This window comes from Protopterus annectens, chromosome 10.part0 (assembly GCF_019279795.1).
Source record: "Protopterus annectens isolate FY-2018-M chromosome 10.part0, PAN1.0, whole genome shotgun sequence".
NCBI lineage: Eukaryota > Metazoa > Chordata > Ceratodontiformes > Protopteridae > Protopterus > Protopterus annectens.
The window spans coordinates 400,166,721-400,191,942 of record NC_056744.1 but is presented as its reverse complement, the minus strand read 5'-3'; the positions used below and the strand labels follow the sequence as shown (position 1 = coordinate 400,191,942).

General features: G+C 41.5%; 1 protein-coding gene across 1 annotated transcript in view; it reads right to left on the bottom strand.

The window, feature by feature from the left end:
- Nucleotides 1-25,222, bottom strand: part of HMCN1 (hemicentin 1) — a 5,606,893-nt gene that overhangs the window by 3,844,726 nt on the left and 1,736,945 nt on the right. The gene's annotated exons all lie outside the window — the stretch shown is intronic.

Genomic DNA, 25,222 nt, shown 5'->3' with positions numbered 1-25,222 from the left:
CTATCACCCTTCACCCTGAAATTCTCTTTCAATTCATGCTGGAACATCTGAATCACAATGATTATTGAGAAAGTTTACTCTTACCACCTTTACGCCAGCTAGGGTTGTATGTGTAGCATTACACAAAACTTATGTACTTGCCATAATGACAGATCTGTGTTGTCCGCTTCTGTCCTTCCTCAGAGAATGGGTCTTTGGATCTCAACTCAAATCTGTTATCAGCTACTCAAGACTTTAAATCCCAAGCTCAGTCTCCTCTCCTTACCCATAGCCCCTCTCAAAGCCCAACATTACCTCAGAAAGAATTTGCCCAATAATACAGACAACTTCATAACAGAAATAATAATAATAAATAATGCTATAAAAGCTTATCTGAAGGCAATATGAATGCTCGTAAGCTGATATAGACCTACAAAATGCATTTAAAGGCCCTTCAGGATAGGTTAGTCCAGTCAAACCAGGATAAAGGAACATGAATTCCATAATTACTTGTTAGCAACAAAACGAAGAATAATCTGCTGGTAAATCACAGTGAAAACAAGTGCAAACTGCCAAAAAGCTGGTAAATCACAGTGAAAACAAATGTTACCAGCCAAAAAAGAAAAAAATCCATCATGTGACTTTTAACCATTTAAATGGCTTTAGTAACTTTTAACCATTTAAATGGCTTTAGTAACTGTTTTAAATGTTTATGTGCCTGAGGAAGCTTTTAAGTGGAACTACAAAGTTGCATATTAAAGTATTTGACTTAAGTTTGGTGTTAACTTGGTTTACAGTGGATTCTTCTCTTTTTTGGAGAATTCCATAATTAGGCAAGGGTATAGGTGGGAGGGGAGTTAAGGAAGGAGGGAAGCAGACAACACAGATCTATCGTTATGGTAAGGACATAACTTTCATATCTGATGTCGTCTTTTCATGCATTCCTCAATGGATGGGACAGAATCCCCAGCTAGTATAACACTTGGGTGGATTCATGAAGGATATTCCAAAGAACAGCTGAACCAAAGACTGCTCTGCCTCTTGAAAGTAGATTAAGTTTATAATGGGATATGAAGGTATGCACATTAGACCAAGCGGTAGCTGCACAAATGTCATTAACAGATGCTCTGGAAAAGAAAGCTGTTGAGGATACCACAGATCTTGTAGGATTTGCTTATTTTTTACTTGTATCTAATTCTTATTCTGACTTTACTATTAAACTGTATACTACTGTGGAGCTTTTCTCCCCGGGTCTCCACTGAAAATGAGCCACAAGGCTCTGTTGGACTAACCCGGTCAACAAATGCAAAATAAATAAATAAAAAATGAGATCTGACAGGTCTAGGTCAGGCTTAACCTTTTTTCTGTATATACATGTGTAACGTGTCTTGATAACGTGACTTTAGAAACTCCATGTCTAGTCTATTTGCTAAGAAGGACACAAAAAATTGATCAGACTTTCTGAATGCTTTCATACCATGGATGTAAAAATAGAATTGTCTGTGAACATCTAACAAATGTAGCATGTATTCTCCCTTATTGGAAAAATTCGGGAAGAAAAATGGAAGACTGATGTTCTGATTTAAAATGGTCTTGGTAGCTACCTTTTGGTAAAAAGAAAGGATCGTTTCAGATGGAAACTCTGTCCATATGAAAAATGATGTACAGGGGTTTACAAGACAGAGCTTGGAGTTTGGATATCCTCCTAGCAGAACCGACTGCCATCAAGAATAATGTTTTCCATGTTAAAAACTGGAGACCCACCTTGGCTGCAGGTTCAAATGATGATTTAGCCAGTGCTTCAAGTAAAACAGTAATATGAGAAGGATCTTTAAGAGGAGGTCTGAGAAGGACAGCCCCCATCAAAAAGGCTTTATTTCACCAGAGAGAGAGGCAAATGGGGACCAATTCTGAAAAAGACAGGCTAGAAAGTCTAATACTGCTGGAAGGGGTGCCAAGAAATGATCTGAATTTGTTTTTAGTAGACTAGAGAACCTTTCCATTTGCTTTCGTAAATCTTCCAAGTAGATGGTCTCTGTGATGAAGTGAGAATGTGGATCATTTGGGAAGAAAGCCTAGATTGAGCAGCCATGATAGGAAATGGAGAGACTAGGCAGTTTACTTGAGGGTTTGAATATCTGTGACAGGCAGGTCGGATGGGTGAGAAATGAGATCCAGGTTGGGATCCAGCATCCCCAGGGAGTGTTTCAGATGAGGCCACAAGGAGGGGAAACATACCTGTCATGACTGAAAAGAGGCAATCAGGATCACTGTGACCTTCCTCTCTAGTGCTTTCTGAATACATTTTGGGATAAGAGGAGTCAGAGGAAAGCAGTAAAGGAGACAGGGGTGCCAAGTGTTGCACTGTGCTCTAGAACACTAGACTTCCCTCAAATGTGCACTGTTAGAAGAAAGCAATTGGAAGATGTCACCCATTGCCAAACCCTCATGGCTTCTCAGTATAACAGGTAAGTACAGATTTCCTCTTCCTCAATAATGTACCAGGCATGTTGTCAGTTTGGAGAGATATAAATCCTTGAAGAAGGGAGTTCTGAAGGCCTGCAGTATCAGGAGAATTGTCCTTATTTCTGTCCTTATAGCTATCTGTTGATATGGAGAATGGCCTAACAGGGGGACCATGTGCCTTGGTCTGTCTTTCCCCTATAGTGCCCCACCACCCCAACTGGGAAGTGCCCATGGTCACTGTGGCTTTGGACTGGGAAAGTCAAATGAGCAACCTTGCACTACCACAGGGGATTCAAACCACCAATGAATGTGAGTCCTGCCAATGTTTGACAAATATGTTTGGAAAGACATTGGTTGGCATCTGATGGACCACTGCACTGCTAGGATCAACTGGAGTACTTTCATGTGGTATTTGAAGAGAGTGGCCAACATGATGGATGCAGCCATTGAACCCAGTAAATGAAGAATAATTCTCGCAGCTGTTTTTTGAGATGATTTCATATGATAGTGAAGAATAGCCAACCTACTTTGTTGAAGTTTCACTGCCTGATGAATTATGTCCACGTGTGCCACTATAAAATCTATCAATTGCACAAGACAGAATTTGGAGTTGTCCAGGTTTACTGTGATGCCCAACATCGACTAAATTTGGAGCATGGAGTCTTTTGCTTCGATAAGTAGATTCCTAGTAGGAGTAGAAATGTGCCACTCATGCAGATACAGGAATACCCAGAACCATTGCATTCTGAGGTATACTGCCATCAATGTCATGCATCTAGTGAATACCCAGGGAGCTGCAGTGAGGCCAAAGGGCAGGGAGGCGAATTGGAAGTGAAGAAACCTTTTGGATTGCCTGTCCATCTTTTTTTTTGCTAAACACCTTTATTTAATTATCACTTATGGCATAGACAAACATATTTATACAAAAGTAATCAAATCATATTAACAAGTTCATAGGTTCATAGAAGGTTATTAGGGTAATAACCCAAGAGCTTTTATAAGCCTAGCCATATCTATCCTGAGTTGTCCTAATTGTCTGTGGGTACGTGAGTGAGGTTCACAGAGGTAAGGGTTTATGGTAGTTAATACCAGCTTCCACTGTCCAGGAGGGACATGGCCGCCACCCCCAGGAGTGAATCTGCAGTCACCCATCCATTGATCTAGGTTGCATTTGAAGAAGGTCAGAGAGGCGCTCAGTTTCATCTAAACTGGAAGCTTGATCCAGAGAAGTGGCAGTCTCTGGGAGATGTATCTATCCCTCTAGCATGATCTGTTCATGTCAGAGGCTATGTTAAGATCCCTGGAGTGAGTGACCTTTGTGCAGTTCGATTTGCGAATGTGTAGCATTTCCATCAGGGTTGGGACAGAGACAGCTGTGTAAGCCAGGCACAGGTCACCTCTTAGCAACCTATAGGAGACAGAATACAATGACAGGACTTTCAGTCTTTCCGTGTAAGACTTTTTTTTGTGTACCTTGTAATTTCTTGGTGAGAAACCTCTGTGGTCAATCCAGTTGTTGCAAGTGTCTGGTGAGATACATGAAAAGGGAGTATTCTACTCAATTATTGGTTTGGTGAAAGCCAAGTATAATGGAATGATAACATACTTAGATCTAGATGTGATGCCCTTACTTATAAAATGTGTCACATAGAAGGATTTCATTACTACTGTAGATACGTGATGGTCAAAGTTCAGATTGCTATCAACCTGAGTACCCAGATCATGTACCACTGGGTCTGTACTTAGGGGGCACTGTCTATAATGTAATTAGCAAGGATGTCAGCATTCCCAAAAGGAATAATAATACATTTTTTGCATTTAGCTTTAATCTGTGGCTTTGGCACCAATCATTTGTCTGCGTTAACCCTGTCTGCAGTATATAAACATCATTGGGGGCTCAATGGTTGCTTGTAATTTGCAATCATCAACAAACTTGGTCAGTCTCAGTTCAAGTCAAGTCAAGTTTGCCTGGGCTTCTGAGAAATAAATTCCAAACAGTAAGGGGCCCAGCACAGAACTCGGTGGTATACCACTAGTGACTGGTCTTTTGCTAGAGGTGAGGTCACCCACTTTGACACTTTGACATTATGCATCCTATCAGTGAGCCAGTTGGCTACCCATCAGGTAATGTAGGGGTTAATTCCCAAATGGGAGAGTTTCTACAAAATACCTGAGTGAGGATTGTGTCAAATGCCTTGGCTAGGTCAAGATAGGTGGTATGCACTGTCTTTCCCTTGTTCAGGACCCTGGTGAATTTCTTGAAGAAGTCAACCATGTTTAACAGGCATGATCTACCTTTAATGAATCTGAACTGGGTTGGGTCCAGAGTTTGGAGTTTATCTGCTTCCTTGTTAATAAGGTCCATAATGATTCTTTCCATGGCCTTGCAGATGAAGCTAGTGAAGCTTATGTGCCTATAATTCCAAGGGTCGGTTGATGGTCCCCCTTTGTGCAGAGGGATTACTGTTGTCTTCCATTCCACCGGAACATAGCTAGTTTGCAGGCTGTGATTAAACAGAGATCCAATGGAGTCTGCTAGGTCATGTTTTAAGTTGTTTAAAAAGCAACCTAGGATGTTGTCCATTCCCATTGGTGCTTTGTTTTTGGCCTTGGAGATTGCTGAGATGACCTGCTCTCTTGAGATAACAGGCTAAGGAATGGTGGCAGGTATACTTTAGGAGATGACTGGAGGGGATGGGGGGGTTAAGATTGCTCTAAGTCTGTCAGCTAGCAGGTTGGCTAGTTGGCTATTACATCCAGTTGAATATGGGTGGTGTCAGCCACAACCAGTTTAGTGCATAGCTGGGTATTCCATTTAGGTTTCATATGTAGTTAAAGAATTCCTTGTCATTATCCACAGCTAGGGAGGCTATTTTTACTTTGGAATTAGCTTTGGAGGACTTGACAAGATCTCTAATTTATTTGTTTAAGCTAGAGAGGTATTTCTTCCTCTTTCGAGCCAGTTCCCCCCTGTTCTTGGACATTAGTTTCTTTCTCTTGTTGTATAGCCTGTTTATATAGGGGTTTACCAGGGTGGCTTGCTTTTTTGTCAAGACCTCGTTTAAATCCGGTCAGGTAAAGCTGATTCTATACAATTGCTTAAGTGGTTACACAAGGCATAGGAGTTTGTGTTATCTGCATTCGAGGGAGCTTTGAAACTTCTTATACCATCACTTAGTAGGAAGGAATTTATTTCTGAATAATTTTAAATAAATTGAGCTTGATGGAGTATCTGGTCTTATAATTACATCGAATGAGACTGATTTATGGTTTGATCTTACCACGGAGGATATCTCACGAGTGGGGGCAATGCTCTCCCATTTTAGTGAGTACTATGTCCAGGACATTTGAGCCTCTTGTGGGTGTGCTGATTAGCTGTTCCAGAGTATTTGCCTTGACAAAGTCCAAGAACCTCTGAGCCAGCATGTTTGTGGTCATGTATGTTTCCCATTCGATGATAGGATAATTAAAATCACCCGTGAGTAAGGTGTTGGGCTGCATGGCAAGTGACTCCAGTAAGTTCACATATGCGGTATGCTTTTCCTGTTTCACGGTGGGGGACCTATAGCTAGTTATGATGTGGTAGGGGGCTTTGCCTATAGTTAATGGACATGGAGTAGCTCAAGACAGTCATACTGTTTGACCTTTCTAGAGGTGTACTTATCCTTAATGAAGATGGATACTCCTCCTCCTTTGGTTCTTTCATGCTCAAGTTTGCGGTTTGAAAATATGGAGGGCATTGCAGTCCTGCACAGCCTGGGTGCTTTCCACGCATTTACAAACATTACACATCACCTATATTCTTCTATATGATACAATTAATCCAACATTACATAAATTGTTCAAGTCCTGCCTTCTTTTAAACCTCATTCCCCCTCCAAACATTTTTTTCTGCAAATGCTGTTCTCACAATTTCCATTTTTTTCAATGTAATTTGCTCCTACCCTTTACTAAAGATCCCGCTTCCTGTTGTTTTATCTCTGTGACAATATTCACTTCTTCAAGTATGGTTGGTTTAGACTTTGATTTACATTTTTTAGTAATTGTTTTAACAATGTCTTACTATGCCTGGGCAATTAAAACCTTGTATCCCAGCTCAAAAAAATCATATCCTTAATTACACACATTTGCTTGCCCAGTATTCCTGACAGAATACTCTAAAGGGAATTTTTACAGTCTCCAAAAAAGTGACGCTCACATAGTATTCAACCTACGAACTACTACAGGCACTCTCACATTTCAGTGAACAAAACAAACCACACATTTGTCTATATCAGTAAAAAATAGTTTAGTATACATACATCCAAACAATAAAAGTCAGTTAGTAAGTTAAGTGCTTTTGTCCCTTGTAGAGTATCAATGAAAGGTAGTTTGTTTAGTTCCTTGAAATGTTAGGGTGCCTGTACTAGTTTGTAGGGTGAACACTATGTGAGCCTCGTTTTTTTGGATTACTGTTCTTTTTTTTTGTAGCTGCATGGACACACATTCTTACATTCTGGGTTCTCAGTTTTTACAGTCTGCCAACTCATTACACTCTGAAAACATGCTCCCAGTACCTTTTTCTTCCTCATTACACTTCCAATATTTGCCAACTACCTGAGGAAAAATTAATTGGAGATTGCTTGGTGTATAAAAGTACCTATCCAAACACTTCAGGCAAAAATACTAGATCCTCTGGACTTGGTTTCATATCTGGGAGCCATACATATATCCTCCCATTGTTTCTTTGTAAATGGCTTACCTGATCTCTCTTCTCCTCCGATTGATTCCCAATATTTATCATGCACTATTTTATATGCCCTACTAATTATTTGTTTTTAACAGCGGCTTCATTTCTAGATTCAACTAAAAACTGAACCAGTGCAGGTCTTTCACTTACGATTCCCAATCCCTTTCTCTTTGCCTATACTTGGATATCAAACCTTGATAGAGAAGGCATTTTCTAGCCTACAGTCCCAGTATATTCCTGCCCTCTTCCCATTCTCTTTCCTTTCCCTCTCTAATTATTTGTTCCCAATACCTTGTTTCCTAAGCCATCTTCTTCCAGTAAATTCCATACCCCATTTGTCTAGTCTCTGTATCCCTAAATGCAGTCATCCCTGTCTCCAGAATCTCTTTTTCTCTACTCCCATGTTTGTTTAGTTCTTAGAATACTTTCTGATACTTTATGAATATAATATTCTGTATGACTGAATCTGCAACCAAAATTCCACTCTTTTCTTATTCTTGAATCCACCCCCACCCCACCCCCGCTTCATGATCACCCCTTTTCACTTTGAATTGTAACTTTCTGCTTGTGTTTTGTATAACAGCCTTAACTGTATAGCTCTAAAATATCCTTTCGAATCAGGTAATCCTAAACCTCCTTGTTCTACTGGAAGGTTCAACTTATCACACTTGACTCTTGCCCTCCTACCCACCCAGATACATTCCTTCATCTCTTTATTAATTACTATTCACAACTTCTCCTCTGATTGATAACATATGCCTGACCTATGTATCAAAATAAAGGGACTAAAAACATTTTTAATGCTTGTATTTTTCTATCCATATCCATAGGTAAGAGCTTGCACATTCTCAGTGTTTGTACTATCTTTTGTTTAGTCTATTTCAGTGTTATTTTAATGTATACTCCTAAATAATTAATTTTATCATGTCCCCATAAATATGGGTATTGCTGAACCAATTCAAGTGGGTATATAGTTTACAGCTATAGCTTTTGTTTTATCCTAGTTCATTTTATATCCTGGAAAAAAAAAAGAACTGTCTCAGAATGTTCCACAACATTGAGATATCCATTCCTAGTTTCATCAGGTACAAAATAATATCATCTGCAAATAGAGCCAATTTTTCTTGAATACCGTACCAATTATATACTTGAATTTCTGAGTGCCTGACTTTCTTTGCCAGTGGTTCTATATATAACACAGATAACAAAGAGGAGAGGGGACAGCCCTGCCTGGTTCCTCTCTTCAGACACAACTTATCAAAGAGGAACTCTCCCACTCTCCCACTTTGATTTTTGCTTCCAATCCCTCAGATAGCCTCGTAATTTACCTTACTATTTTATCAGGAAATGTACATGCTTCTATTGCCCTACTCATACAAGCTTACTCTGGTGAATGCCTTCTCTGCATCAAGACCCACAAACAACAGTGGTATTTTTTTACACTTTGCTTCCCTCTGGAACATCACTGCTCTAGTAATGTTATCAAATGTTTGCTTTTCCCCTACAAAACCACACTGACTCATATCTATCATTTTAGCAACAAATCTGCGATTGTTTTAGCCGTTATAAACACTTTATGATCATGGTTTAGAATTTAAATGGACCTGTATGAAGCCGAATCTGATGAGTCTTTACAGTCTTTAGGTATTACAGCCACCACAGCTTTTTCCAGGATGTTGGTGCTTCTCCTACTTTTAAAAAACTGGTAAACAAAACCTCCCAGATCTTTATCACTTTCTTCCCTCCTAGCTCTCAAATGTCCACCGGAATACCATCTATTCCTGGAGACTTTCCTGCAGATTTGTTATAAATCACCATTTTTATCTTATCTTCTCCTGTCTTAACTGTTAATTGTTGAGCCTCATCTACGTATAACCTTGGCATATTTAAATATTCCACAAATATTTCCATTTGTGCTTTTTTTTTGGTTTCCCCACTTCTCTGACCTTTGAAAAGGTGGAATGTTTAGTAACTTTTCTGAATTTGGAGAAGACACAATAATGGAATGTAATAGCCTCTGGTTATTATCCTTTGTACTCATTTTTCATTTGTGATGGACATCCAGGCCTTGGAGTGCCAGGATAAGTACCCCTAACTGCCTTCACAGAATGGCAGTCACACAATCCTTCAGGAGTCCTGTTAAGGTCTCTCAGTGAAAGGATCTTTAAAGCCTTGGTTTTACGTCCCATCTCAGCTGTGATGTCCATTATTAGAACTCACCCCTCTGCCTCAAGGGGTGGGTTCTGTCTACAGTAGTGCCATGAGAGAACCCTTGAGATTTCCAGAACTGTAGCTTCTTACCTCCTTCCTGATTCCTAGAAAAGACCTCTGTGGGATGGGTAGAGAAACATGTTCTAATGGCAGAAACAGTCTTTCCATCTTGTTCACTTTTGGTCACCGTTTCTTTCACTTTAGACCCAAACAGTGCTGAGATATCAAATGAGGCATTACTAAAGAACATCTTGAAGTGCTCCACAAGGTCACACAAGTGCATCCAGGGATATTTATTTAAGGCAATGCCCACAGCTACAGCTCTCAAAGCATCTTCAGTAAGTCAGAGGTAAGACATATTGAGACACTGGACAGTGACTCTATAGTGGCTAACTGAGAATAAGGTTTTCTTGTCTTCTATACATACAGACCCAGAGATGAACTTGAAGATTTCTTTAGTCAAATCCCTCTGAAATCTTGTGGTGTGTGCCAAGAAATTCAGTGCCGTCAGAGTGAAGGTAGCTGAAACATAAGTCTGCTTCCTGAATCTGTCCAGTGCCCTGGACTCCTTTGTTAGCGGGATAAACAGAAGAGCTTTCCTCTGCAAGCTCTTTTTTGGTGGTCACTGCTACTACAACAGAATCCACAGCAGGCCCATTGCTCCAATGTTGGCGATCTTTTGAGAACAGTAAGTACTTGTCTGGTCTACAGAGAATTGGTCCTGCCATGCCCGGATCCTTCCATGCCCACTTAGAGATGACATCCACCATCTTGTCAGCAGGGAGAACCATCCAGTATACAGCTGAGCCAGACCTGAAGGCATCAAGAAACACTGACTCATCTTGGGACTACGCACCTTTCTATCTCTGGAGTTCAATACTTTCCCCGAATGAAACATCCTCAAGGGGGGGATCTAGGGGATCCCTCCCCATTATTAAGATCCGTATCCTCTGTGAGAGACTCCTGGGGAGAGTCTACATGCCTCCTTTTACATGTATGCTCTTCAGGTATCCACTGCTTAGGGGGTTCTGGAGTGGACTCAGATGAAATTTGCAAGTCCACTATATGGATTGTCTTGAGACTTGGCTTGACCAGCTGTCCCAAGTGTACTGAATGAGAAGGATCATGACCCAGGGGTATTCTTTGGGGGATGGATGGAGCTGAGCTAGAAACAGAAACCTGCTCATCTGATCAGGAGAATGCTCTGTCTACAGATCTGAACATTGAAGCCAAAAGAGATCTCAAGATGTGTCTGATGGAGCCAAAGCCACCTCTCCAGGTGTTCCAGAGAGGACTTGGAAGAGATTTCCATGTCCACTATATGGACCGTTTTGAGACTCAGTGGGCCAGGCTGTCCCAAGTGTACCAAATGAGAAGGATAAGGACCAACAGGCAATCTTGGGGGATGGGTGGAGCCGGACAAGAAAGAGAAGTCTGCCCATCTGATCAGGAGAGTGCTCTCTCTACAGCATTGAACACTGAACCTGAAGGAGATCTTGCGATTTGTCTGGTGGAGCTGAAGCCATTTCCTCCAGGCAAATGCCAGAATTCCTCTTTGCTTGGATCTGAGACTGACACAGGAGTCAAGCTGTCCAGCACCAAGGCTTCAAAAGGAAGGGACAGCTCTGAAACACTTGGAATCTAACCTGTCCATCTGGAGCCTGCACTGATGGTTTAGCTCCGAGATTCTTCAGGTTCCAATGATACTGGGACCATTCAGGTCAGAGATGGTGCTAGAGTAGAAGGACAGCTAAATCATTGGATCTGGGGTGGACAAACTCTGGAAAATGCTCAGATCCATAACTTCTGATTCTGACTAGTGGACTGGCATACGATTTACTAGGATATAAGAAATTTCCTCATCATGTGATCCACATATGTTTTAAAGAGGCTCCTGGTTGACTGGACTGACCGCAGGGAAGAAGAAGTTTTTGACTGATGACAGATGGCTAGGCCTTTCCTGACGAAAGAATAATCAGAGCTGAGGAGAGACTGTATCTGAAGAAAAACATGGGTCTATGAGAGCAGGAGTTTCAGATCCAATCAAGAGTGGCTTAGAGAAAAGCACCAGATCCAAAGACAGAGGACTGAGGCGCTAGAGCTGCAAGGAAGCAAAAGCTGGTGTAGACCAATCAGGAGACCACTTTCTCAGCTCCTTAGTCTCCTCCTTTGGGCCCGTGACTTTGTTCCCTTTAGATATGTCCAAAAACGTTTTAGAATAAGGAGAAGCTCCAGAATCAGTGTGCTAAGGCTTTGATGATTCTCCTGCAGGGGCAGGGAGAAATCACTTAAGAATAAACTTATTCTTTCTCTTGACCACCACCTAGGCACCAAAATCATATAGCACACTGCCCATCCTAGTGTGAGACCCAGAGACGGTAAAAACATTTCAAGTGTGCCTCTAAGTTGGGTACCTTACGGCCACAGGCCACACATTTTTTAAAACTCAAAGGTTTCTCAGCCATAGTTAAGCGTCACACCAAAACAAGTGCAACAAACAGTGAAAACAGTAACCCTAAGTTATCAACAACAGAGTAGGCTATAAAAGTAGTTTAGTTTTTTTTAGACAGGAAAACAGCTGAGGCAGAAGGAAATAGAAGTGTAAATAAATCCAATGTAAACATCTATATAATATAACTATGAAAGGGGAGGTAGAGAATAAAGATATTACAGAAAATACAGTACTGAAAGATATGTAATTATACTACAGAAGTGGAAGCAACAATGAAAAAGTTTCTCACAACTTTTACCCATGCCTGAGCAAGGTGATCAATGTCTGTTTCAAAGGCGTGGCAAACAAGATCTGAGATAATATTGGGCTTTGCATGCAAGTTATGGGTAAGGGGAGGAGTCTAAGCTTGGCATCCAAAGTGTTGAGTGGTCAAATACAGATCTGAGATTGAATCCAAAGACCCAGGCACTGAGGAACAGATGGAAGAGACAACATCAGATGTCATTTTAAATGATGAGCCTAACTTTGTTTTCCTCCACATCCATCATTTTTCTTTCTACTTTCTCAACTATTACCCCTTCCTTTCTAGATATCCCATCAGACTACTCCCATCTGGACCTCTCTCAATCTTCTTTTCTCCTTTTCTTGTCTGATGCAGTCTCCATGTACTCACTGCCTTCTAACAAGAACTGCTCCTGATGACACCAACTTCACACTTAAAATGTTTCCTGCTCGTTTTACATAAACACAGCTACCTGTAATGTCTAACTGGAGTCCATCATTTTTCCACACCTGGGTGGTTTCATCATGAGACTCAACATCATTCACTCACACTATTTTATATGAGCCAAAATGATAGTTATGTACTTAACATATTGTTAGATCTTGACTACCCATGTCCATCTGCTTCCCTTGATGTGACTAATCCACTGTTAGGTGCTAACAGGGCAAACTGCTCGCCTGCAGCTTAATCTCCCCCTTTAACTCCGATAATGCACCACCACTCCCTTTCTCCTTGGCTCAGGCTTAGAAGCAAAACCTCATGAAATTAAGAAAAGGAGATGGCTCAGAGTGTTGGTGAGGTCTGTCAGGAGAATAGGTGATAATTTTGGTGGGAGGGTGGTGAAGTGGACAGACATGGATTCAAATGATCCAAACACTATGTTAAACACACAAGTATTGTATCTTAGACTATCCAGTGTGCTCACTTTAGTGGATGGGACAGAGTATCCACAGCTAAATTCCTGAGTGACATCATAACAGAAGAAGGTGTCCCAGAAACACTACCAGCTTCTGGACAATGACTCATCAGAAGCTGCAAAGAAAATCAGGTTGCAAGGCAAAGACAGAAAAATAAAGAAGATTATCATCAGAAACAATTCATAAGGAATCTGTTAACCATTCCAGAATACATCAAAGAAAGAAGGATGGAGTACTTCCAACAGCTTCTGAATGAAGAAAACTCCACACATGCTGTACTGCCCCATGTATAGCTTATCATGAAATGAGAAGAGCCCACCCTATAAGTAAAAACATTACTAAGAAAAATTAAGTCAGGGAAAGCACCAAGCTCAGATGAAGTCATGGCGAAGATAATCAAGATGATGGGTGAGTTAGAAGAGAAATGGCTCCTAAGTAAAGAGATGTCAAACTCCTGTCAGACTTCATGAAAGTGCTGGATAGGGTGAATGATAATCAAATACAGACAGTAGTAAAAATTAAAATGGGAGATGAGCAGTTCAGATTCAGATCACAATGCAGCACAAATGACCCATTGTTTGTAGTGAGAAAGATAGTGGAGAAGATGATGGATATGGGGGAATAGCCAAATTGGGCATTCCTAGACTTGGAGAAAGTATATGACAAAGTCCCAAGAAATCTAACTTGTGCAGCAGTATGATGATATGAAGTCTCAGAAACATTGGTAGAATTAGTGTAGATTATGTTCAAGAACCCAGTGATACAAGTATAAGCACAAGCAACATTTGGTCTCAAAGTGGGGTTTCAAGTGGGAGTGGGGGTGCATTGGGGTTCAGCTCTGAACTCACTGTTGTTCATAATGGTGATGGACTATATTAGCAAAAAGATCAGAGGGGATAGATCAAACAGCTGCTGTATGCAGACACTGTGGCATTACAGGCAGGCACTAATTAAGAACTTTAGCAAATGTTAGGAGAACTGAATGCAAAACTGAAGACACATGGAACGAAACTGTCTTGGCAGGACATGGGGAAAATCAAAAGAAGCTGAAATTTGAGATAAGAGGGAAATAGTGGAATAGGTTAAAAGCTTCAAGTGTCTGGAAGGAGAAGACATGTCTAAATGAGGAGGTCAAAATTAGAATCAGAGTTGCTGCAGCCAAATGGCACAGAGTTTCTAAGATAGTATGTGATGGATGAACACCAAAGAAGCTGAAAAGTAAGGTGTGCAAAACAGCACTTCTGTATGGCATACAAACCTGGGCAAAGAAGGCAAGTCAGTTGAGGAAGCTTGAAGTGATGGAGATGAAGTACTTGAGAAATGTCCTAGGATGAACACTGTGGGACAGACAAAGAAATATGTATATCAGAACAGAAGACAAAGTAGCCCCATTTGCAGAGAAGGTTAAGGAAAGCAAATTACAGTGGTTTGGTCACATGTGCAAGAGAGCAGAAAATGATGTAAAGAAGATTTAGGAGAAAGAGATAGAAAGCAAGAGGAGACAAGGATGTCTGGCTAAAGGATGGGTGGGTGTATTGCATGGCATTACAGCCTAACCTGTAACAAATAGGTATGACTATCAAAGAAAAGAGGACAGTATCACTGAATTGAGAGAGTTGTCAACAATAAGACAGCAGCCTGACTCCATGTAGAAAAATGGCAAAAAGAGTGTGGTGGTAAGGATGATAATGATCACGACAAAATGCCATGGAGTATGGAAACGCTTTAGGAGGATATGGACACAGATATTATGTCCAGATTGCAGTGTTTGCAGAAGGTATGCAGAGATGCTTAGGTTTCTCTTACACAAATGTTATCCAATGTAGAAGTTTTTGAAAAATGTAGATGAAGTAGAAACAATTCTGCTGGAATGAGCCTTTAATTTGCATGGCAAAGGTCTGTTAGAAAATGCACATTTGTATAAAATGCAATCAGACAGAAGTCTGGATAAACAAAAGATTTTGTAAATCTTTTTTGCCTAATTTGTTTTTGGAAAAAGCCACTAACAATTACTCATATTGTCAACATTGCTTTGAATGTTGAAGGCAAAATATTGATAGTTTCTGAACGTCTAGACAAAGAAGGTATTCTCCCCATGTCTGAGTAGGATAGAAGAAAGATGGGCAAATGGAGAAGTTGGTTTAGAGTAGTCTCAGTAACTTCCTTGGCCAGGAAAGGAAGGGTTTGTGAGCAAATAAAAACTTTCTTTAAGAAAAGTTAAGTATGATGCCTTGTAAGATAAGGCTTGGAGTTCCGAAGGTCTTGCGTGTTTGCCACTAGAAAAAGTGTCTTTCAAGATAAAAAAATAACTTCTGATCAACAGGCGACTGAGTCAATTTTTCTAGAAAAAATCTGAGATCCCAAAGTAGCTGAGGGATCTTTAATGGGGTCTAAGTAAGAAAGTGTCCTTTAGATAAGTTTGCAGATTTTTGGGAAGGAACAGACTGACAATTACCTCCTTTGTGAAAGTTAGAAAATGCTGACAAATATAACTTAATGTCTAAGAAACCAGGTTTTGTATCAAAAGATATGACAAAAGGACAGAACTGAATAGATTGGAAGAGAAAATGGGTTCAATTCTCTGTGGTTGGCTCAAAGGAAGAATCTTTTGTCATGTGCACTTAAACAGCACATGTGTAGAAGATTTCTGGGACTCTGTAAAAATCAAGTAGGAACAGTGAAATCCCTGGCAATTAATGGAATTGGATATTATGATGACATCAGGCATGTCACACAACTGAGATAGGAGACTAAGGGATGGATCTAGAAGCAGATTGGGCTGCCTTAGGTGAAGCCAAAACAGAAGGAACTGCAGCTGATGAGGCCAGAATGGGACTGTGAAGTTGACCATGGCCCTACTCAGCTACAGTTTCTTGATGAATGCGGTCATCAGTGGTAGAAAAGGGAAGAACAGAAGGCTTAAAGTAAACCTGATGGCCACTGATGAACTACAGCATGCCTTGAGAAGTGACCCTGGGTGATTATGAAGGTAAATAAATTGTTGCATTTTGTGTTGGAGGGGGATGCAAACAGGATGCAGCAAGGCTTTCTCCAGCAATTAAAAGTATAGTACTAACTGAGGATTGAGGGACCACCCATGAGACATCAAGATTTTCCTGCTGAGCATGTCCATCAAGGAGTTAAACTGATATGGTATGTGCACTGTTTTGAGAAGGCACTGTGCTGAGATTGCCCACTGATACATTGTCATCACACTGTAGTAATTAAGACCTGGTGCCTCCCTCCTTGTTGACATACCATACCACAGCCATATTGTCTGTGTTTATGAATATCACACCCTGAGGAATATGGTCCTGGAATGCCTGCAATGCTAGGCAGATTTCCCCTCATTCCAGTAAACTGTTGTTCTGGGAAGACCACATCCATTGGACTTTCTTTCCTAAATACTGCCCCACCTACCCATCCTAGGGAAGGAACAGGTGGACTGAATGGAAAGCACACTGTGAGGTTGCAGGTTTCTAAGCACCACTGGTATGTGTGTGTGTGTGTGTGTGTGTGTGTGTGTGTGTGTGTGTGTGTGTGTGTGTGTGTGTGTGTGTGTATATATATATATATATATATATATATATATATATATATATATATATATATATATGCCAGTTTGAGGGTTGTGCTCATACCCTTATCAACTGTGGACACTGAACCTTGAAGAATCTGCATGTGACATCTGACATGTTGTACTAGGAAGATTGATGCTGCCATCAAGCCCAAGGTTTTGACAGCCTGATAGGCAGATGGTGGAGAGGGCTTTACGAGAATGTTTATGGAGGTCTGAATGGGAGAACACACTCCTACTGAGGCTTGGCTGGGAGGAATCCAAATGACATTCTAGGAAAACAAGGGTATGTCATGGTTCCAAATATGAGGCTGTTGGAGACTCCTACGGACAGGCAAAGTTGTAGAAGGTAATCACATGGTTGAATGAGAGACTCCATGGTAATACAGATGATGATGAGTCAGTGATCCAAATACAGAAAGATCTGGATTGCTCAGGTCCTCATGTGAGAGGCAACCATTGCCATGCATTTGGTAAACCCCCTGGGGGCGGTGATGAGACTGAATGGCAAAGCTCAGAACTGGTAAAGACATATGTGGATGGATTGCACCATAGCAATCCAGAATGTTTTTTAGTTGCTGAGGTTCAGAATTGGCCTGAGTTTCTTCATTTCCTTGGGAACCAAAAATGAATCTTGAATAAATCTCAGATCCTCTCTGATCTGGTCTGGTGGGACTTATTTAGGTGATTCTCTTTAGCATGAGGTTTGAGACCTTCTCTTGTGCCACGTTCAGTTGACAGGGGAGAGGAGGATGGTTTTAGAAACTAAAAAAAGGGAAGGTAATAGTATTTAGATAATATCTCCCTGACTCATTTGTCTTGTGTGATGGCCATCCATGCAGTCTTATGCAGGGAGAGATTATCCCTGATTGCCTCCAGAGTGGGACAGTCAGGCAAGGTCTTCTGTTTTCTGCTGGTGACTTCTTTGGAAGGAACAGTGGAAACCTTGATTTTATGGAGCCCCTCTCTCTGAGGTTGCAGCCTTTAAAGGATCTTCCATGTCCCCAGAGGGAATTGCTAATCTGAAAATGGTTAAAGGGGTGTTTGTGGGACTTTTTAAACCACAAGTCATTAGGGATTTTTTGGTTTCTAGAAAAAACCTTTGGGGTCTGTGAACTTGACTCACACTGCAGAAATACTTTGCCATCTTGCTCACTTCTTTCCAGCTTCGCCTTCCTGCTAGGTCCATAAAATGATGACCCATTGAAATGGGCATTTGTGAAAAGACACTTTGAAGTTCTCACAAAATCACATAGAAAGAAAATCAGTAGTAGCCCTAGCTGCTTCATTATCTGCATTATACAACAGGCACATGGAGAGGCTTGAATTAAACATACCTGCACCTCGAGCTGCCTAAAACAGACATTTGTCATTGAACACCCTGAGATGCTCAGTCTACTGTCACTGAATGACCTCAGGGCATCCAAGGTCTACTCAGCTAGGTCATGCTGGAATAAGTTCATGTGTGTCAAGTAATTTAAGGCTCTAACAGTGTAGTTAACAGAATCACTGCTTTGCTTCTGCTCTGTGCCCTGGAATCTCTATCAAGGATGGATGGCTGGCTGTCAATAGAGGGCTTTCATATGGTGATTGCTGATACAACACAATTCAACAAGGGGACCCTTTTCCTTAAAAAATCGTCTGCTCATAGAGGGACATGAAATCTTACTTGGCTTCCTACGAATAGGCTTAGCCATATCAGGGTCTAGCCAAGCATTTTGCACTATGAAATCAGTGAAGAAGTAAGCAGGGTGGGCTCAACCAGCAGGGAGAAGGGGTAGTTCAAAAAGTTTCTTCTGGAATCTCATCTTATGAGTGGGGGGGGGGGGGGGGGGTAAATGAACCAAGTACCACTCTGTCTTATTAATTACAGGATTTTCCAAATCCTGGGGTCATCTGAAGGGGGCTACTGGAATCCTTCCCATTGATTGAGACCTGAGCCATGGAGTCTGCATGTCTCTTTCTAAGGGTGGGAGACATCAGAGGGTGAGAAGGACTGATCTGAACCTGAAAGTTGTCTCTTCCTGAAGCTTTTTGGTGTACTATGCTGGTGGATCCCAAGATCACAGCCAAAGTCAGTAAACAGATGGGTATCTTAAGATAAGAGTTGAAGAAAGTAATTTATCTGACATCTCACATTGTGGCCCACATAGTGGCAGTCAGGGCAATCCCTGCAGTTCTTCAAATGCAGATACGTCCCTTCAGGAGTCAGTGTAACTAGTACCACAGCCAACCTCAGATTAGAGTGACACCAACTCAGAGACTACTCCCAGACCAGAAGTTGGCTTGGGCACCAAGCAGTCAAAGGCCTGAGATGTTGGAGAGAGTGGGCAATTCTGGCAAAATTTGTGCCAACACTGACCTCTGGACTCCGACTCCTCCAGACCTATTCTCACTCTCTCTGTCCATATTAAAGGGATTAGCAGTGCTCCAATATTGCTTGTACCTGGGCAAATGTAAAATCTTGTTGGACTTGAAAAAGATGGGCCCCGCAACAGTGGGTTCCTGCAATACCATTTCTGCTACCTGGGAGTGAGCCAAGTACCTGCCTGGTGCATATATACCAGGATCTCTCCAAAGTTGAAAGTTTTCAGGAGGGGGCTAGGAGATCTTTCCCCTTCATCAAGGTGCACGCCTGGTGAAAGGGATTCTGTTGTGGAATCAATACGTCTCTATTCACACTGCACTTTCTAGGAACCAGAGGTGGTGGGAGCATCTTCCAGGGAACCATAAGTGTCCCGACGACTTTGTTCAAGGATAGGTTTGAGGAGTTCAACATTGCTCTATTCCTTGGGGTAATGACAAGGTCTCAAGATCTCAGATAGACCTGTGTTCGGGGTGAAACCAAGGCCAGGGGAACATCACCTTCCTGTTTCGCTGCATAAGCAAAAATCCTTTCAAAGAAACCACAGCGGTGTAAGTAAACTTACCAAAACAGCAGATGTTTGAATGATCATTGCTGTAGTAGCCTTAGTTATATGGGTTACACCCTGCCAAGGATATAGCAGCTGGCCAGTTTCCAAAGTTTCAGGGCACCTTCCACACAACCAAACCATTAATCAACTCAAGCTGAGCTGAGTAAAAAGCTGAGCCAAACCCTTCAGAGCTTTCATACCAAAAAAGAGGGGGATAGGAAGGCTGGCCCCTGAAGGGACAAGCTAAGACAACAAAAATAAGTGTCCTCATTGTAGTATAAACACCACACCAAAAACAAGGAGGGTGGAGGGATGGAGCGGCTAGTGCAAAAGTGATCATTTGAATGTCGATTGTTATTGTAAGTTTACTTATACTTACACAACTGTATTATGTTCATCATATTGATCACTACTGTTGTAGCCTTAGCTATATGGGTAGATGACCATAACATATTACATTTGGGAAGTGGAAAGAGAAATGTCCAAAAGTCCCTGTTAAATTATTCTAGTACAGCCTGATATACACCTAGAGAAGGAATCAATTTTGTAATGCCTTGTAAATGTTATGTATAGAGGATCAAGCTGGTGCTCCTAGAATGCTTCTAGAATTCAACCCTTTCCAAAAAGCTATACATGAAGCCAAGTCCCTTGTAGAGTGGGCTTTGACCCTGCTTGGAATAGTTTTCCTGTGGTGAGTATAAAAAGAGTAAAAACTCTAAACAACTATTTGTAAATAGTCTGTTTTCACACAGGTTGTCCCTTATTCTCACCTTCACATGAAATGAACGATTGATCTCAAGATTTAAAAGATTTAGTTCTGTCTAGGTTGTATCGGAGTTGTCTGTGGATATCCAAAATATGGGGTATCCTTTTTCCCTCATTTTTAGGTTCAAGAAAGAAAATGGGGGAGATAGTTTGATTTAAAGTAAGCTTGATACCTCTTTAGTCATAAAAGAAGGATTAGCTCTCAAAGAATCCCTGTCACCATGCAGAATAAGAAAAGATTAACTCGCCATAACTGTTTGCAAATTCTTGCAGAGCTCAGACCAGACAGGTCAGATATCGTGTCAACTGTCACCAGCTCTTTCTATTCTATGCCACTCTTCAGCCTTCTTCGACACTCACATCTGACTGTCATAGGTCTTCTCTCACACAATCCATCCACTTCTTTGCTGGATGTCCTCATTTCTTCTTGCCTTCTTCCTGTCTGTCGAAAATCTTTATCCCCAGATTGTCTTCTGCTTTTCTGCACAAATGCACAAACTACCATTATCTGTAACTTTGACCTTTTCTGCAATTAGAGCTGCTTCAGCATCTGCTCTTATGACCCCACTTCTTTGTCTGTCCTACAGTGTGCATCTTACCACCTGTGTTAGGCACTTCATCTCCATTATCTCTAGCTCCTCAACTGCTCTGTCTTTATTGCCCAGGTTTCTGTACCATACAGTAGTACTGGTCTCCCCAGTGTTTTGTACACCATAGTTTTCAGCTTCTTTGGCATTCTTCTGTCATATACTACACACACTCTATGCCAGTTGGCTGCAGCCTCTCTGATTCTAGCTTTGAGCTCCTCATTGAGACTTCCATTCTCCTCAAGCACCCCTCCCAGATACCTGAAGCTGTTAACCTGTTCCAATATTGTCCCTTCTATATCAGTTCTCATCTTCTTCTGATTTTCCCCACTTGCTGCCATTACAACTGACTTATTTGTACTCAGTTTCATCTCATATTCTTTGATAAAGTTCTTGCTCAGAGTCTGCCTGTGATGCCACATTGTCTGCATACAACAACTTTGTTGATCTGTCCCCTCCATCCTGTTTGCTAATGTAGTCCATCACCAGCATAAACAGCAGTGGGCTCAGAGCTGACCCTGCTGCGCACCCACTCCCACTGGGATCCCCTCTCTGAGGCTGAACACTGTCCATACTTGAGTCATTGTGTCCTTGTACATAGTTTGCACACATTCTACCAATTTTTCTGGGACTTCAAACCACAGCAGGACTGTCCAAATCTGCTTTCTTGGGACCTTGCCATGTGTTTTCTCCAAGTCTAAGAATGCTCAGTTAGGCTCTTTCCTCATCTCTAGCTTCTTCTCAACTATCTGTCTTACTTCCAACATAGGGTCAGTTGTGCAGCATCCCAGTCTGAATCTGAACTGCTCTTCTCCCATCTTACTTTCTACTACTCTGCACAATTATTCATCAATGACCCTCTCCACTGTACTATCCACAGTTCAGAATGTCCCCTTTGTTCCTGAACACTGGCACCAGCATGCTTATTTTCCAGTCATCTGGGAAATCCCTTTCTCTAAACACTGCTATCAATATCCTCATAGCAAAGTAAAACAGTTTTCCTTGTTAAGAATCTCAAGTTAGCCAGATTATCTGGTTTAAATGGAGAAAGTGTTATCTTGTATAACACAAAATTAAGATCCCAAGGAGAGGCCACCAGTTTTTTTTGGAGGGTTCTTATGCAAAACCCCTTTCAAAAACATTTTAACTTAAGAATGCATTGAAAGAGGTGGATCCATGGGCAGACATGCTGAAATGGCCGATAAACTAACCTTGATGGAGGAGTAAGAAAGGACATAGGATAGTAACTCACATAAATATTGTGAAGCAAAGAAAAACTAGCCTTGAAAGGGTACTGGTTATGTTGCTGGTACCAACTAGAAAACCTTTTCCATTTTCTAATATATGATTTTCTAGTAGCAGGCTTTCTTGGCTCCATTAGTATATGCTGCACATCCTTAGTAAACAGGTGCATAAAGGGAATTTAACCCTATCATCCAAGCAGTCAGTTGAAGATGATTGGTATGGGGTGTATCAAACACGCTTGAATCTGAGTGAGTACCTCTATTCTGTGAGGAAGCTTGTGGTAAGTACCTCTGGCCATTTCCAAAAGAAAGGAGAAAGAATAATTGTGTAAAATCTTACCACAACCATAGATGTCCTTCTCTTCTATATGTTGCAGTATTCATAACATGACAGAGTCCACCACAGGCTGCTCCAAATGTCCAGCTAGTATACAAAAGTCTAAAGCTACCATTAGGTACGTGCAAAATCGTACATAGGATCCTGTCCAATGTCAGTCATAAAGTGACGTCAGGTATATAGAAGATGGTGACACACACCATCCTCAGAACTGAATGCCCCAGTCAGAAAGTACAGTTTTGTACCTACCATAAATGCAGATGTTCGAGGATTCCATTGCTGCAGTCCTGACTATTGGGTATAGTCCGCGTCCAGTCGGCCCGAATACCAGAGTATAAGGCTGACGTCGATCATGGCGCCTTAGACTGACGTCAGTACGTCAGGGTACTAATGCGCATGACCGACGTCATATCCTTAGTCTTTTCTTGCCCCAGATGTCAGAAGATCCTAAAAAGACAAGTCCCAGAAAACCTGCACCCAAAAACATGTACAATATATACAACAATATATACAAAAACATAAGCATGTAAACTCACCTACACAACCACCCCTAAAATCAGAGGGGAAGGAGGGAGGGTAAATTGGACTGCAGCAATGGAATCCTCGAACATCTACATTTATGGTAGGTACAAAACTGTACTATGTTCTTCGTCTTCCATTGCTGCAGTCCTGACTATTGGGTAGAATCCCAAAGCAGAGGTAAGGGAGGCTGGCAATTCATAAAGAAGTAGGAGCTGACAACATGCCTTGCAAAACAGCTGTGGCAAAACCAGCCCTAGACTTAGAGTAGATAGGAAGGTGATAATGCTTAGAGAAAGTATGCACTGAACTCCAAGTAGCTGCTTCCAAAATATCCTTAGTTGCCACCCCATAGAAATGCTGTTGAAGTGGCAGTAGCCCTAGTGGAATGAGGCCTAATCCCAGATGGAGTCTCCTTGCCATGATGGGAATAACAAAATGCAATGCAAAAGCCAATCCACCTGGAAATAGTTTGTTTTGACACAGGCTTGCCCTGTGAACTCAAAGCAAAAGAAACAAACAACTGCTGAGACTGCCTAAAATCCTTAGTCCTGCTTAAATAATATCGTAACTGCCTGTGTACATCTAAAGTGTGCAAAATCTTTTCCCCTTTATTTTGGGGTCTGCATAAAAAGTAGGCAAATGAATAGTTTGGTTTAAAGCCACACTAGAAACCACCTTAGGCATAAAGGATGGATTAGTACGTAATGATACCCTATCGTTATGGAAAGTCAAAAAGGGCTCAACTGCCATAAGGGCCTGCAACTCAGACACCCTTCTTGCAGAAGTAATAGCCAACAGAAAAGCAGTCTTCCATGACAAGTATTTCAATTCAGCAGTAGCCGCAGGCTCAAAAGGTGGTAGAGTAAGTTTTCCAACACAAAATTGAGATCCCAAGCAGGAGTAGGAGCTCGGGTCTTATATTCTTTGCCCCTCTAAGAAACTGCTTGAACAAAAGATGCGAAAACAAAGGTGGGTCACAATCATAGTGAGCTGAAATTGCTGCAGCATGAATCTTAATGGAAGAGAAGGACAAACCTTTGTCCAATAATTCAGTAAGATATTGAAGAGCCACACTCAAATTAGGCTCAGAAATCTCCAAATTCTTTGCTGTTCTCCAAAATAAAAATCTCTTCCATTTTTCTGCGTACACCTTCCTTGTACTAGGTCTTCTAGCTTCCATAATCACATTTAAAACTTGTTGAGGAAGTTGAGACCTGCTGTGTTTCAACAGAGAATATGCCAGGCTGTTAGATGAAGAGAGTGAAGCTTGACATTGAGTAGATGACCGTCCTTCTGAGATAACAGATGTGGAATCAGAGGTAAAGGCCATGGAGGCGTCTTTACTAGACTCCGCAGTAGTGGATATCAGTGTTGCCGAGGCCAATCTGGAGCTATCAAAATCATCCTTGGCCTGTCTTGTCTGACCTTTAATAGTACCTTTGGAAGAAGAGGCAGAAGTGGAAAGGCATAGACATGAAGGTTTTTCCAACTGAAAGACAGAGCATCCACTTTCCAAGCTGTGTGATGAAACCCCTTTGTGCAATACTTTGGCAGCTGGTGGTTTAGTGGAGAAGCGAACAGATCTATGTCTGGAGTTCCCCATGACACTGTCAATTTCTGAAATACATGAAGATCCAGTTTCCACACGTGGGGATCCATGATTTGTCTGCTTAACATATCCGCTAAGGAGTTCTGTGCTCCTGGCAGAAACCTTGCCTGAAGAGTTAGTTGCAAGCTTAACGCAGTCTCCCATAAAATCATTGCCTGCCTGCATAGAGGATAAGAATGTGTTCCCCCTTGCTTGTTGATGTACCACATGACAGTTGTGTTGTCTGTTAGAATCAACACCTGCCCTGGAAGAAGTAACTCCTTGAAAGCCATTAATGCAAACTGGACTGCTAACATCTCCTTCATGTTGATATGTAGATGCTGTAGTCTGGCAGGCCACTTGTCTTGTATCCACTTTCCATTTAGATGAGCTCCCCAAGCAATGTCCGAGGCATCTGTCGTTAAAATCTGACTCGCCTCTGGCCGGGTCACAGAGAGTCCCTTGTTTAGGTGACATTCCTGAGCCCACCACAAGAATTCTTTTGAAGGCAAGGTATTATATGAATGACAGTGTCCAAATCCTGGCAGTGCTGTGTCCATACATTTTTGAGATACCATTGCAGCTTCCTCATATGCGGTTTGGCATTGGGAAGCACCAGAATACAAGATGCCATGAACCCTAATGCTTGA